Here is a 13,297-nt window from a genome sequence, read left to right as displayed (position 1 = left end):
AGGTGTGAAAAATATTTTTAAGCTTTGTCTGTGTGAAAAAAAAAAAATTCAAAATTCATATAATATATGAGCTGGTAGAGAGTGAGAAATGTTTTGATTTCGAACAAACAAACGCCACAGGAGTCGCACAGCAGCTGAATAACTATTCGTAGCGCTGCTCTTCAGCTGCGACTTTTGGGGCCCTTTCAAATTTATTTAAATTCATCTGTGTGTGTGTGCGTGTGTGTGTGTTTTTGAAATACGAACGTGTATTTATTAGCGATTAAGTATCAAACATAAATATACATAGACAGGCGAGCTTGTCGTTCGTCTCAGTTCTATACGGATCTGTTCTATTGGGTCTGGGAGTTGGGGAGTTGATACTTCAACTGCCGGCATAGATTAGAATTAGGAATTTACTGTGAAATTATGCAAATCACTGCTAACGAATTTTTCGAAAGTGTCAAATGCTACTAAGACCTCAGAGCCCAAGAAGAAGGGCTGAGAACCTAAGAATAAAGAACATCGTCGTCCATCGTCTGCATATATCGCATTGGATCAATATATCGTATGGTAGATGTAGAGTAAACATATACCAAAAGCAGGTGCCATATGAAACTGATATCTTTATCGGCTGCCTCTCGTTAGCAGCACAGCAACAACAAACATTCGACAGACGGTGGAAGGTGTGAAAAGCCCAGAAAAAAAAAAAAAAAAAGAATATGAATGTGAGCAGTATGCACAGTGAATAGAGTGAATCGTGAATTGTGAACGATTCTTCACTCGCTTGGCTCGCGCTAAAGTTCAACACTCGAACGAATCAATTGAAATGCAAATGTCACAGCAGTCGACAAAATAATATTTGAATACAAAATGACAAATGCTTGAATTATGAACGGCATGTTATGCACAAGATAACAGCCAATCCAATCCATCTGCCCATCTGACCGTCTGCCACGCCCCCATCTGCTATGCTTATATGTTGGTGAAAGATTTTTGGGCGGAACGGAGAAGTTGCTTAAGTTCGTTGGCTCATCTAGTAGCTGCCCTGTTAATGTGAACGTAACAGCTGCCATTATGTTAAAGAGCTGTTAAGTCTCAACTATTAATAATTGTGTACCTGGTTATCGTATGTTAAACTGCTGTTAGCTTCAGTTGTTCTGTGGTATGTTAAGCAACTGTTCATAACATCGTGTATAAGGTATATGTTAAGTGTCAGCTATTATCATTGCATGTAGTTTTAGCTTCTTTAGCAACAGGAGAGCATTGTGCCTGTTTGAAATCATGATGATCTGTTAGGCAGCTGTTATTAGCAGTAACATTTCTTTGCCTACTCTGCTAAACCGGGTTTATTGAAAAGTTTGTTATAAAGTATGTTATGCTATTCGAATGTTAGTAACATATCTTTACGCTTCATTTTAATTGTCTGTCATTTACAGTAACATATGTTATTGCTCTGTAAAGTCATACTAACATACTGCCGTATATACCCTATACAAAAGTTGTTCTCAGGCCATATTTGGTAAGCTCTTAGTTGGCTAACATCATGTTAAAGAGCTGTTAGATAGGTCTTTATGGATTTCATGATAAACACAAGGCAGAAGTTGATCTTAACATATTGCATATATGTATATGTCTAGCACACGTGTGCAACACCCCAATGTCTTTGCTCTTCCAGGGTATTCTTGCGCCATTTGATACGCTTTTGTGTTCGATTCTAAATGCTGTTCGCTGCTTCTAGACAATTCACACTTTTGAAATGTATTGAGATATTTGGCTTGCGTGTTTGGAAAAGAGAAAGGAATCTCAAATAGCTAATGCCGGCCGATGGGGCACAGTCATAATAGATATGTAGATGGATGGTTAGATGTTTAGCTGCTCGCATTGGTAAACGACTTTTCTTATTTGGGTGGAAAGATGCGGCAAAAGCATTTTGCAGGTGTTTGTTCCAGCTGGTTGTTGTTGTTGTTGTTGTTATTCTTGTTGTTGCTTGACTTGACATATGCAACAAGCTGTCCAAAGCAAGGCCAGCAACTGGCTGCAGCAGAGTTTATGTTGCTGTTGCTGCTGCTGTTGGTGCTGGTGCTGGTGCTGCTGTGGCCATGGCCAAGGTCCATGGCTAGCACGACAGCAACAACTGCACAGCAACTGCAACTAACGAGGCACGTTGCCAGCGAGTCGACCGTGCGGCAAGTGCTTGTTGCTGTTGCTGCTGCTGCTGCTATCTAGCTATCTAACTATCTCTCTCTCTCGCTCCGTCTCTGACTCTGTCTATTTGTGCATCTAACAGTTAACTATGCAAACATATAAGGCTAATATGATGCGAAGCTGAGCAGACCAAGACACACGTGGCGTATGCGCAATGTCGCTAATTAGATTGCAACAACAACAATTGCAGTTGCAACAGCAGCAACTATTGCTCGTAAATTAGCAAAGCGACAGCAGACTATTTTTTGTTTTTTGTTTTGCCTGTGCTGCTTACTCTTTTGCCCTCTCTCTCTCTCTGTCTCTCTTTCTCTCTGTCTCTTTCTCGTAATCTATTGTCGTCTATCGAGGCGCATCATGCTGCCAATGTTGCATTGCTGCCGCTGTTGTTGCTGCTGCTGCTGCTGTGCGTCACAGTTGCTTGTTGTTGCAGCTGCGGCAATCATTCACTTTTAGCCAAAGCATAATAATAATATTTCAGCTAGTCGCAGTTGCCAGGCACGCGATTCATCTTAGCTCTATACGCGCCTGGCCTTAAACATCTTAGAGCGCGGGGCATCAAGCGCTGTGGGGAGCGGGGGGAGTCCTAAGCTCCAAGAAGCATTGCATTTCGATTTAATCGAGTTCGCTGCTGTCGCTGTCGTTGCCATTGCTGCTGCTGCTGCTGCTGCAGCTGATCTGATCTAAGTTGCATTTAATAATCGTCGTCGTCGACGTCGTCTTCAACAGTCGCAACAAGTTTACAACAGGCAAAACAGGCTGAGGCAAGACTGCAAAATATCCAGAGCACGCTGACGAAGATAGAATACTCTATCGAATATGATCAAAGCATTATCTATTTATAGAGAGCATCCCTCTAAAGAGAGAGCGATATATAAAGAGAGAGAAAGAGTTTTCGCTGATTGATCAACAGGAGTTTGCTCATTAACTGTCCCTTAAAATTGAAAAAGTGAATATCAATCGTTTAGTGGACCGTTGATAAATTGATTGAATTACCGAGTCTATGTGATTGACCGAGTCTATGTGATTATGCTCATTTAATGATACGTTAATAAATGATTGAAACATTGTTTAACTGATTGATCAACTCTATTTAAATATCAAATTTATTCATTATGAAGGAATGACTGACGGACTAGCTGACTGAAGACGATTATTGAACATGATTGAATAGCCGATTGATCAGCAATATTGGAAGTCTCTATTAGTTATTGATTGACTGAGTGAATGATAGACTGATAGGCCAACTATTTCATGACTGATTTGATTGATCTAACTAACTAAGTGATTATTCGATTGAATGATTCATAGATTTGAAGATTGATTGATGGACTAAATGTTGTATTTGCTGACTAATGATTGATGATTGATTTGAAGATTGATTGATGGACTAAATGTTGTATTTACTGACTAATGATTGATGATTGATGAATAGATTTAAAGATTCATTGTTAGACTCAATGATTGAAGGAATGCTGACAGCTTTACTAACTGATAAAAAAAACTTTTTGACTCACTTATAATCGTTTGATCGACTATAAACTAATGGCACAGTCTGTTGATTGACCGACTAAGCAAAAGAGTGACAAACTAAACTGATTGATTGACTGCCCAGCAGACTGAAGACTAACCAAGTGGTGTACTGATTGATCGACTGAGCAAAAAATTAACTACATTCGTACTTCATACAACTCATAAGATAATTGCAATACCCGCAGTAAGGGTATATAAAAAAAGCAACTTGAGAACATTGTTGATGTTTTTGCTGCTGCTGTTGTTGTTGCTGCTGCTGCTGCTGTTGCTGCTGTCAACGTCAAAGTCATGGCAAATGCGTTGCTGTTGCTGTTGTTATTGTTGCTATTGCTGTTGCGCCTACATTCATATTTCAGCAATTAAAAATCTAATTGACAAATACTTGAAAGACAACGTGCAGGCAGCCAACAGAGAGCCAGCCGCCAGTCGCTGCAGCTGCTCCACATGCGACGCCACAATCTCCACCACCAGCAGCAACAGCAACAGCAGCAGCTGCATCAGCAATAGTCACAAATGCAGCAGCATTAGCAATTGCATTTCTCTGTGTTTTTGGTTGCATCTTGTTTTGATTTTTAACTGCCGTTCACAACAAGTTTTAATAACTTCATCTGCTGCTGCATTAGGCGAAGGCTCCAACTTGACTTTGGCTTTTCGTTCAATGCCATCTTGTTCAAGTCTTCCCTTTTCCCCACTTCTCTGCGTGCATATAGCAACGTGTATGTGCATTTGGGTACAGTTGAGCTTGGATCTAACGGCATGCTGCGTGCTATGATTGACCATTGCAGTAGCAGCAACAACAACAGCAACAGCAACAACATCAACATCAACATCAACCACAAGAGGCGGCCATTTGGCCGCTTGGCCTAACAAGCAGGGCACGTGCCCTATTAAGCTTTGTGGTCAAAACCACTTGATGAATGCCCCATGCCAATGCCTGCGACTATAAACAAGTTATTAAATATGCCTCTCGGAGTGGTTGCTGCTGCTTAAGTACATTAATTATGCACACAAAGTTGTCATCTGCTGCTCACTGGGTCACGACAAGACTGCGTACGCCTCTCTCAGCTGGACAACAGCGCAGTCTGAGCTGAGCTGCGTTGAGTGGAGCGGAGCGGGGCTCCAGTGGGTGCAGCAGCAGTGGAGCTGCCCATGCCAAGACGGTGCACGTGTGCAGCGGAACGAGTAGAGCAAATCATATGCTTACCACATGCTCAACTTGTCAGCGCGTAAAACTGATTTTCAACACATTTCTGTTTTATGTTCTTCGTGTTTCGTTTTAAGTCAGACTGAGAATCAGATCGACAGATTGTTTAATGGAATGATTGAACCAGTTGCCCATAGCTAGTTGCGAGTTGTTGGCGGTTTTTGTTTTATGATTGACGGATTAATTAATTGATTGAACAAGTGCTCATCACTAGAACAGAATTTCAGCAGATTGCTTAATGTGTTATGATTGACTAATTGTTTTCAAACGGCTGATTGAGCGAATTACCAAGCCATTGTCCAAAGAACTGCATCTATGCAGGTTCAGTTTTATGATTGATCGATCGATTGATTCATTAAACAATTAAGTAACTCATCAATCGGCTGATTGAGCGACTTAAAATTCTAGAAATTTTATATAAGAACTAAGCATATACTCGTTGGTTCTGTGATTGACCAAGTAATTGATTGATGGATTTAGGTGCTTATCAATCGACTGATTGAGTGGCTTACAAGAAGGGATCTTCGCAGATTTATTTCGTATATCTCCAGCTAAAAGATTCTATGATTGATTGATGGATTTATTAGCCTATCAATCGACTGATTGAGAGGTTTACATGAAGAGATCTTTGCAGATTTATTTCGTATATCTCCAGCTTAAAGAGATGAGAATATTACTATTATGAGTAATAACTAAATGAGTATTAACTGAATGACAGAATATCTGATCGACTAAACGCTTGCCCACGAGCCCAGAGCACATCGCACGCTCTTCTCTAATATGTAAATGCCATCGCTAGAAGCAAGCACTGGCCGCCCCCTGTCGACAGCTTAATTAAAGAAGCGTCGATAGGTTTTATTTTCGTTTATGCTAAACGCATTTCGAGCCAATTCCAAGAACTAACAGCTCAGCCACCCGGCTCCAAAACGATTTGTGGCTGAGAGGAGGAGGCGGTGCAGGTAGCTGTCCGGTTTGAGGTGCGGGTGGAGTGTTAAGACAATCGCTGAGCCGTGTAATATTTCGTTGAAAACTTGAATGATAATTTCCATATGCGTTTAATGCCGTCAAAGCTGCTTCCGCTTAACGAAGCGAACAACTTTGCTTACGAACGGAACTCTGGAATTGGGGAACTGTGGAACTGTGAAACTGTGGGGGGTCCGTCTATCTCTGTTCCTATCTGTCTGTCTATTCTTGGTTTTGGATGGCTACAACAATGCTGAGCTCATTAGAAAACGCTGATGGACTCATTAGGACATCGGCTCGACTCAAACAATGGCAATTTAGCAGCATTTTGGTGCATTTTATAGGTATTGAGGGATTTAAGGGATTAAGCAGACTAGACGATAAGTGTGAGCAAAAGTGAAAGTGCAAGTGGATGGAAAAGAAAAGGTGACAATTCAAAGGTTCAAGGATCAAGGACGAGCACAAAGTGTCAGGCGACAGCCGAGTGACAGTTCCACTCTTTATCCATCTATTCATCTATCTGTCTGTGAGATAAGCGTGGAGTCCTGTCAAGCAGGACGCATGCCGCACTCGCTGGCTGCTTACCTGGCCTACCCTCTATTTTCTACCTGCTGTTAATCATAATAGCTATAATCGTAATGCTCATAGTTTGCTCTTCAAGCGAGGGCGTATAGCCTAACGCCCATTTTCAATAGAAACAACAACAATAACAACAACAACAGCTAGCATTCAGCGTGGGAATTCGTTAAGGATTCAGGCTGCGCAACTGCTGAGAGGAAGTGCGTTTTGTTTAGACACCCCAGAAATCTCATTTACGTCTGTTGTCGTTTCCCAAGGGCGGCGAAACGATTTGAATTTCGATTCGCGAACAGCATATCGAGTGTATCGAAGCAGACACAAAGAGCAACAGAAATGTTAAAGAAGGAATAGAAACATTTCGAAATTAATTAAAACTAGATCAAAGCCAGATAATGCCCGAATGAGTTAGATTTTCATATCTAGAAGAAAGAATAGAAAATATTTAGAAATTAACCAAGATTACATAAGAGGTAATGAGTGAGTTAGATTTTCAACCCGCAGATAACAAAAAAAAGTTCAAAATGGCTTAAGAAGAAAATAATAATAATAATATAATGTCAAATTTGTAATGCCAAATCTATATATACCGATATGGCTAGCCACATTGCTTTATAGATATATATGTATATAAATCCATATTTCTATACATTAATATATCCATCTATATAATTCATTTATAATTATTTTCTATTTCTTGGCAGCAGCCAAGCTTTATCAAAAAATACAATTTTTCGCATATAAAATATACAAATTTACAAAGACCCTAAATTCCATCCCTATAATTGCTTTATCTTGGTATATAAGATATTGATAGCGCACCCTTTGGGCGACATATTAGCTTCAGATTGCTTAAAAGTCATAACATAAATGATTTATAGCCTTGGCTACCCTGGTGGCTTAGAGTATTCTTCAGTCCAGCACTTATAATAGAAGAGCTCCTATATATTTTGATAGTAAAATAATATATAATATCTAATACATTTACTCAACTTCTCGCCAATTCTCAAATGACAGAATTCTTTTAAAGAATTAATACCATTATCATTATATAAATCATGAATATATTATATAAAAATTATACTTATTCCTTACAACAATATATCTATCGAAAATTGAATTAAACATTACTCTCATCTTCGACATGTCAGCTGTGGCTTAAGCCAAGCGTTGCGCAGTTTTTTGCAACTGCGGCAAACGAAAGACTTAGGCAACGAACTTGCTCAAGAAAATTTCTAGAGCTCATGTTGCTGCTGCTGCTGCTGTTGTTGTTGTTGTTGTTGCTATTGCTTCTTGGCAACATGTCATATGCATGTTGTGTATGTGTGTGTGTGTGTGCGACGCATGTAACCGTGAAAATCCATTTTTCTTGTTCATTGACCAAAAACCTAAAAAAAAAGCAACAACAGCAATAGCTACAGCTTGGCCTAGCATTTGGCTCTTTCACTTGGGCACTCTTTACGTTTTGCCATGGCTTTTATTTTGTCTATGATTAACGTTGGCTGCGACTCGACGCTGGCGTCTTTCGACTCAGTCACGAGTTGTGCACATGTGCAGGTGTGTATGTGTGTGTGTGTGTGTGTGTGAGTCGTACGTACGCGTGCTGCCAGCAACTATGACAATAGCTATAGCAACAACAACAACAACAACAACAACGGTAATCATAGTTTTATGTTGGCAAACAAACAGGTGCCCTAATGTCAATAATGTTGCTGCTGCTGCCAGTTGCTAGTTGCTAGTTGCTGCTGCTGTTGTTGTTGTAGTTGTAGTTGTCGTCATAGCATATTGACAAATTGCCTACACATTTCGGCCACAATTTTGTGTGCGACACACAGACAGACAGACAGACAGTCTTGTTAGCTACTGAAGCATGCGCGCTCCAGTCGAATGTTTGCTCGAAACAGTAGCCAAAACCCGCAACTTGCAACTTGCAACTTGCAACTAGCAGCTAGACAATGCGAACCAATGAAGAAACCGACAAAGGGACAGACGCTCAAGCTGACTGGACTGACTGATAAAGTTAGCCAGAATTTGTTGAGGGAGGCGTGAGGAGGAGGATTGGCACTGTTCATTCAAACTGTGTGGTTGTTGTTGTTGGCAGTTCAATTCTTGTTATTGTTGCTGTTGTTGTTTTTGTCTCAGCTTAAGCTGGCGTCTGCTCAAATTTGTTTAAAGTACTCTCATTTTGCAGAGAGTATCAAATGGAAGATGAGCAGCATAAGGGGTTGGAATATTTATATCATATATGTGTATGTATTAGAGTTACTTAAAAGATATAGGAGCACATACAGTGCGCGTCATCAGCTTAGCGCCGCCTTGCGTTGTCTTTGTTCTTATTAAATTTTGTCTAAGGCATTTGCAATTTTTATTCATTGTTCTTCTAGCTCAAGCATGTTGAGGTTTTTTAGAGCACTTCTGGGTACATTAAATTATTTACGATTACTCGCAATATGGAGCCCGGTGGGAAACTGTGGAAATGGATATAAGATATTAAGAATTCTAAATCAAATTCATCGCTCTTCGGAACGATAATTAGTGCAAGAGCTAAATGTAGTATCTCAGGCACTTCTAACATTAAAAAATTCATGAAACTTAATTCAATTTTTTAAGATATTCAATCAATTTTCCTAATGCAAATTTATATATCTGTACACATAATTAGATTTTAACTTATAATAATATATGTAATTATATTCATCTGAAAATTTCTCATTTCTTATCAGCAATTGAAATGAATAGAACTGAAACTGAAACTCGTTCTTCATCTCTTAACTCTAGCTAACAAACAAAGGGCATTAGAATGTCTTTGATCACTGGGAGCAAAACTCATCTGTGCTGTACGTTTTTAGACTCATTTTTTGTTTTTTTTTGTCCAGAATTTTGGGCAGCAGAAATCGTGAGTTCTGTGTGGCTGCCGCTGATCGTGATTTGTTGATTTGTGCGATTGTCATTATTGCGGTTGTTGTCTTTGTTGTTGTTGCTGCTGCTGTTGCCATGCAGCTCACATAAATTGTTGTTGTTGCTGCTGCTGCTACTCGCTCATAACATGTTCTTAATTATGGCCAGCGACTTTTTGTCGAAATCTGAAAACCCAAAAGGAAATTCGAGAGGAAATGCAGCAGCTCAGCTTCCACTCAAGATTAAGCAAATATTTGCAACATATCTAATATGTAGAGAGTCGGCGGCAGTCGGCAGTCGGCAGTCGGCAGCTGCATGTATCGAATTTCCAGCTAGTTGGCAGCTCTACGAGTTGGAAACAGCACCTGTGCTGCGTTCCCACACAAATGCGAATCAAATTGTGTTGATCGATGGGCGCAGAGCAGCAACTTTGCATTGCATTTCCATTCAGCAGAAGGAGAAGGAGGAGGAGAAGGAGGAGTAGCAGCAGCAGCAGCAGCAGTAGCAGCAACCGGCATCAGCAGGTAGAACGCTGCTCACCTGATGCCGATACGCTAGCAACCCTCGTGACAGATTTGTGATAGACAGCAGCAGCAGCAGCAGCAGCAGCAGCTCTATATAGAGGGTGCTCAGCAGCTCGAAAGGGTTGCCCTGGGAAACCGAATCCAAGACCTGTCTCGCTCAGAGGAAACTCTTCCCTCTTTTGTTCGTTTCGCAAGTGGAGTAGGGCGGAGCCATCTATATAAATTATTATATTTATTGTATACACATCCATTTTATGCCGCTTGTTTTGGGTTAGAAATAACGCCAAAAAATAAAGGAGGAAAGAGAGATGAAGGGATCGTGAAAGACAACGGTTGGCGGCGCTTCTGCAGATGCTTTTGAAACGGAATACCGCGAATCGCTTCCTCATGGGAAACGGATGTGCTCACTCTGCTTGAGTTTGTATTGTGGCATTGGCTAGCGAAATATCAGCTGTATAGTCTTGAGAAATCACATAGAACCTAAACTTCTCGGCTTACATAACTTCATGTTTCTCTACCATTCCTCATTAAAATCGAATACCTTTCGATTGATACTTCTTCAAGCTGTTATAGAGTAAATATTTCTTGGAATACAGCTTGTTTTCAATTAATTATTATATTGAAATCCATAGCTATATCTCACGATGTTATCCATTGATTTGGTTATATATTTCTCTCTTATTTATCACTCTTTTTTGCATGTGGCGTTGGTTTCACTATCTTTTTCTCATTCTCTTCTCTTTCTTTCTGTTTCACTGGGTTTGTCTTTGACTGTCTGTTTATTGCATTTTCTCCTCTCTTCCTCTTTATCATTCACATTCTCTCTCATTGTGTTTGTCTGCTCTGCCCTCTCTACTCGTTTTCTCTCAGCTGCATCTTTTCACTCCCTTTTCGTCTCTTCCTCACTCGATCTTTCTTTTTCTTTTGCCCTCATCATTCCATCCCTCTCGCTCGTTCTGCTTCAGTCTATTGCTTTCTCTCCATCCTATCTTCCTATCATTTCCTTAAGTTCTCTCTGCTGTCTGCTTTCTTTTTCTCTCTTTCTCTGTCTTGCTATTTCCATCTCTTTCTTTCTTTCTTTCTCTATCTCTCTCTCTCTCTCTCTCTACCTGCTTTCTTATTCTCTCTGTCTTTCTATCTGCTTCTCTTTCTCTCTTTTCATTTCTTTCTCTCTCTCTCTCTCTCTCTTTGTCTCTCTTTCTATTTCCATCTCTTTCTTTCTTTCTCTCTCCATTGCATTCTTTCTCTCTCTCTCTCTGCCTGCTTTCTTATTCTCTCTGTCTTTCTATCTGCTTCTCTTTCTTTCTCTCTTTCTTTTTCTCTTCCTCTCCTTTCATTTCTTTCTCTCTTTCTTTTTCTCTTTCTCTCTTTTCATTTCTTTTTCTCTCTCTCTCTCTCTGTCTCTCCGTCTGTCTGCCGCTTCATCTCCAACTGCCTTCCTTATTCCCCTTCTCTCACTTTCTTCCTCTTGCACACCCTATCTCATTCCATCTTCTCCATCTTCTATAACCATGCAATTCAGATTAAGATCAGATTACCAAACAAACATTGCATTGGCCTCTTGAATAGCTTAAAATTCATGTCGTTTCATCTTATCAAGTATACGAAATCTATATGATCTGTGTTAGATATCATATTATGATATCTATACAAGATATCTACGCACGAAACCGATATCCAAGATCGTCTAAAGAGTTAGGTCGCTCTCGTTTCGATGTCGAGTCTCTAAAATAGAACAGATTCAAAGTTACATAAAGTCAAATCAAATTTGACATTTAACTGCAGCCTTCGCATTTGTTTAATTTTAAGATTTAGCAAGTTTTGTATCAAAACAGAAGCTCATTAGGGCCCACGTACGGGACCATCTGAACGAGAGTAGTGGATTGGCTATGCAAATGAATGGGCGACACCTTAAAGGTCTGACGACCTTGCTGCACGGCTGTGAGCCGAGGGACAAAACAAAAACTTTAAAAACTCACATTTGGACCAATTAAAAATCTATAAAAATTGTTAACACAATGACCCAATGGAACAGCAACACGATTTAATATTGGAAATTTTTTAGGGTAATGGAATCGAAATGGCATCCCATACATCTTCGAGCTACACAATGAGAGTGCGACAGAGAGATGGAGTGGAGAGAGGAGAGCCAGCGTGGTCTTCATTAAAAGTCAATCAAATAAAATAAACTCATTGACTTTCTATAGAGAATCCTAATTGGGCAACAAATAACAACAACAGCAACAACAATGGCTAGAGAAGAAACTGAAAACAAAAACAAAAAATTAATTCAATCAACTCGAAGAGAAAAGAAAATCTACACTAAAATGAAGCAGACAATGGACGAATCCAAAAGCATATTGTCAATAATATTGAGTGACGCATGCCAAATGCTTTCAATAGAAGAGTCCATAAAAATTAATCAATTTACATATATTTTCAGTCTGTTAACATGAACAGCGAAACGCTCTCCAAAGAATTTTTACTACCCTCGCGGCATTTCTAAGCAGCTGCCAATAAAAACGATGACGATCCAACTGGAGAGTTAGAACAGGTGATTAGTTCGTAAATTAGTTAAACACGGCTGCATTGCAGGAAAAGTTGCTCTAAATGAAAATAAATTGAAGGAGCTATTACTATTAATCTAGTATGATAATTTTATAAATTTATTTGAAACATGAATGCTTTAATGTTAAGTTAGTTTTAATATTATATTAATTCTAATCACTAATAAAAAAAATAAATAAATTGTATAGCCTTAAAGGCAACTGCAGGATGGGAGTATTATCTGAAAATCTAATATAATAATATAATGACATATCATACACTTAAATAAAAAAAAATTGTACACATTTTAAAAACTATTGAATTTCATATTTTTATTACTATGAATGAAATCAAATTAAAGAAGTTATTTGATATTATTGATCTATTATAATAATCTGATTAATTTATTTATAAGATGAATTTAAAAGACATGAAGAAAATTTAGAAAAACTAAACAATACTTATAATTGTAAAGCCCTGCTAATGCTTTATTTTTAAGTGAGTTTTATTATTATATTATATACTAATAAGTAGTACTAATAAATAAATAAATAAATTTTATATATGTATATAATATAATATTATTATATATTATATTATATATATTAAATTTATACATTTTTAAAAACTATTGAATTATATATTTTTTATATAATTTATGAGTAAACTTGAATAACTATTTTTCATCAAATTGAGTGAGACGTAGCTAAAGTAAGTTATAGAAATTAATTTAAACAATATTTTATAATTGAATTATGTGCATTTGTATAAGAAAATAATCTATTAAAATTTATAAAATAAAAACAATTGTCATTCATACATTAGAAAGATTATTAGAGCAGACTATTAGTATTATTAGTAGTATTAT

General features: G+C 38.4%; 1 long non-coding RNA gene across 6 annotated transcripts in view; it reads left to right on the top strand.

Annotated features, from left to right (window-relative positions):
* The window catches only part of LOC26528598, a 43,097-nt gene extending 30,572 nt beyond the window's left edge, over nt 1-12,525 (top strand). For all 6 annotated transcript variants that reach the window (XR_004364550.2, XR_001449001.3, XR_001449002.3 and 3 more), the window contains one exon: nt 11,948-12,525. This is a non-coding gene — a long non-coding RNA (uncharacterized LOC26528598). The remainder of the gene's footprint in view (nt 1-11,947) is intronic.
* Nucleotides 12,526-13,297: the final 772 nt, after the last annotated feature.

This window comes from Drosophila mojavensis, unplaced genomic scaffold, assembly GCF_018153725.1.
Source record: "Drosophila mojavensis isolate 15081-1352.22 unplaced genomic scaffold, ASM1815372v1 contig_136, whole genome shotgun sequence".
Taxonomy (NCBI): domain Eukaryota; kingdom Metazoa; phylum Arthropoda; class Insecta; order Diptera; family Drosophilidae; genus Drosophila; species Drosophila mojavensis.
This window is presented reverse-complemented; position numbering and strand designations above follow the sequence as displayed.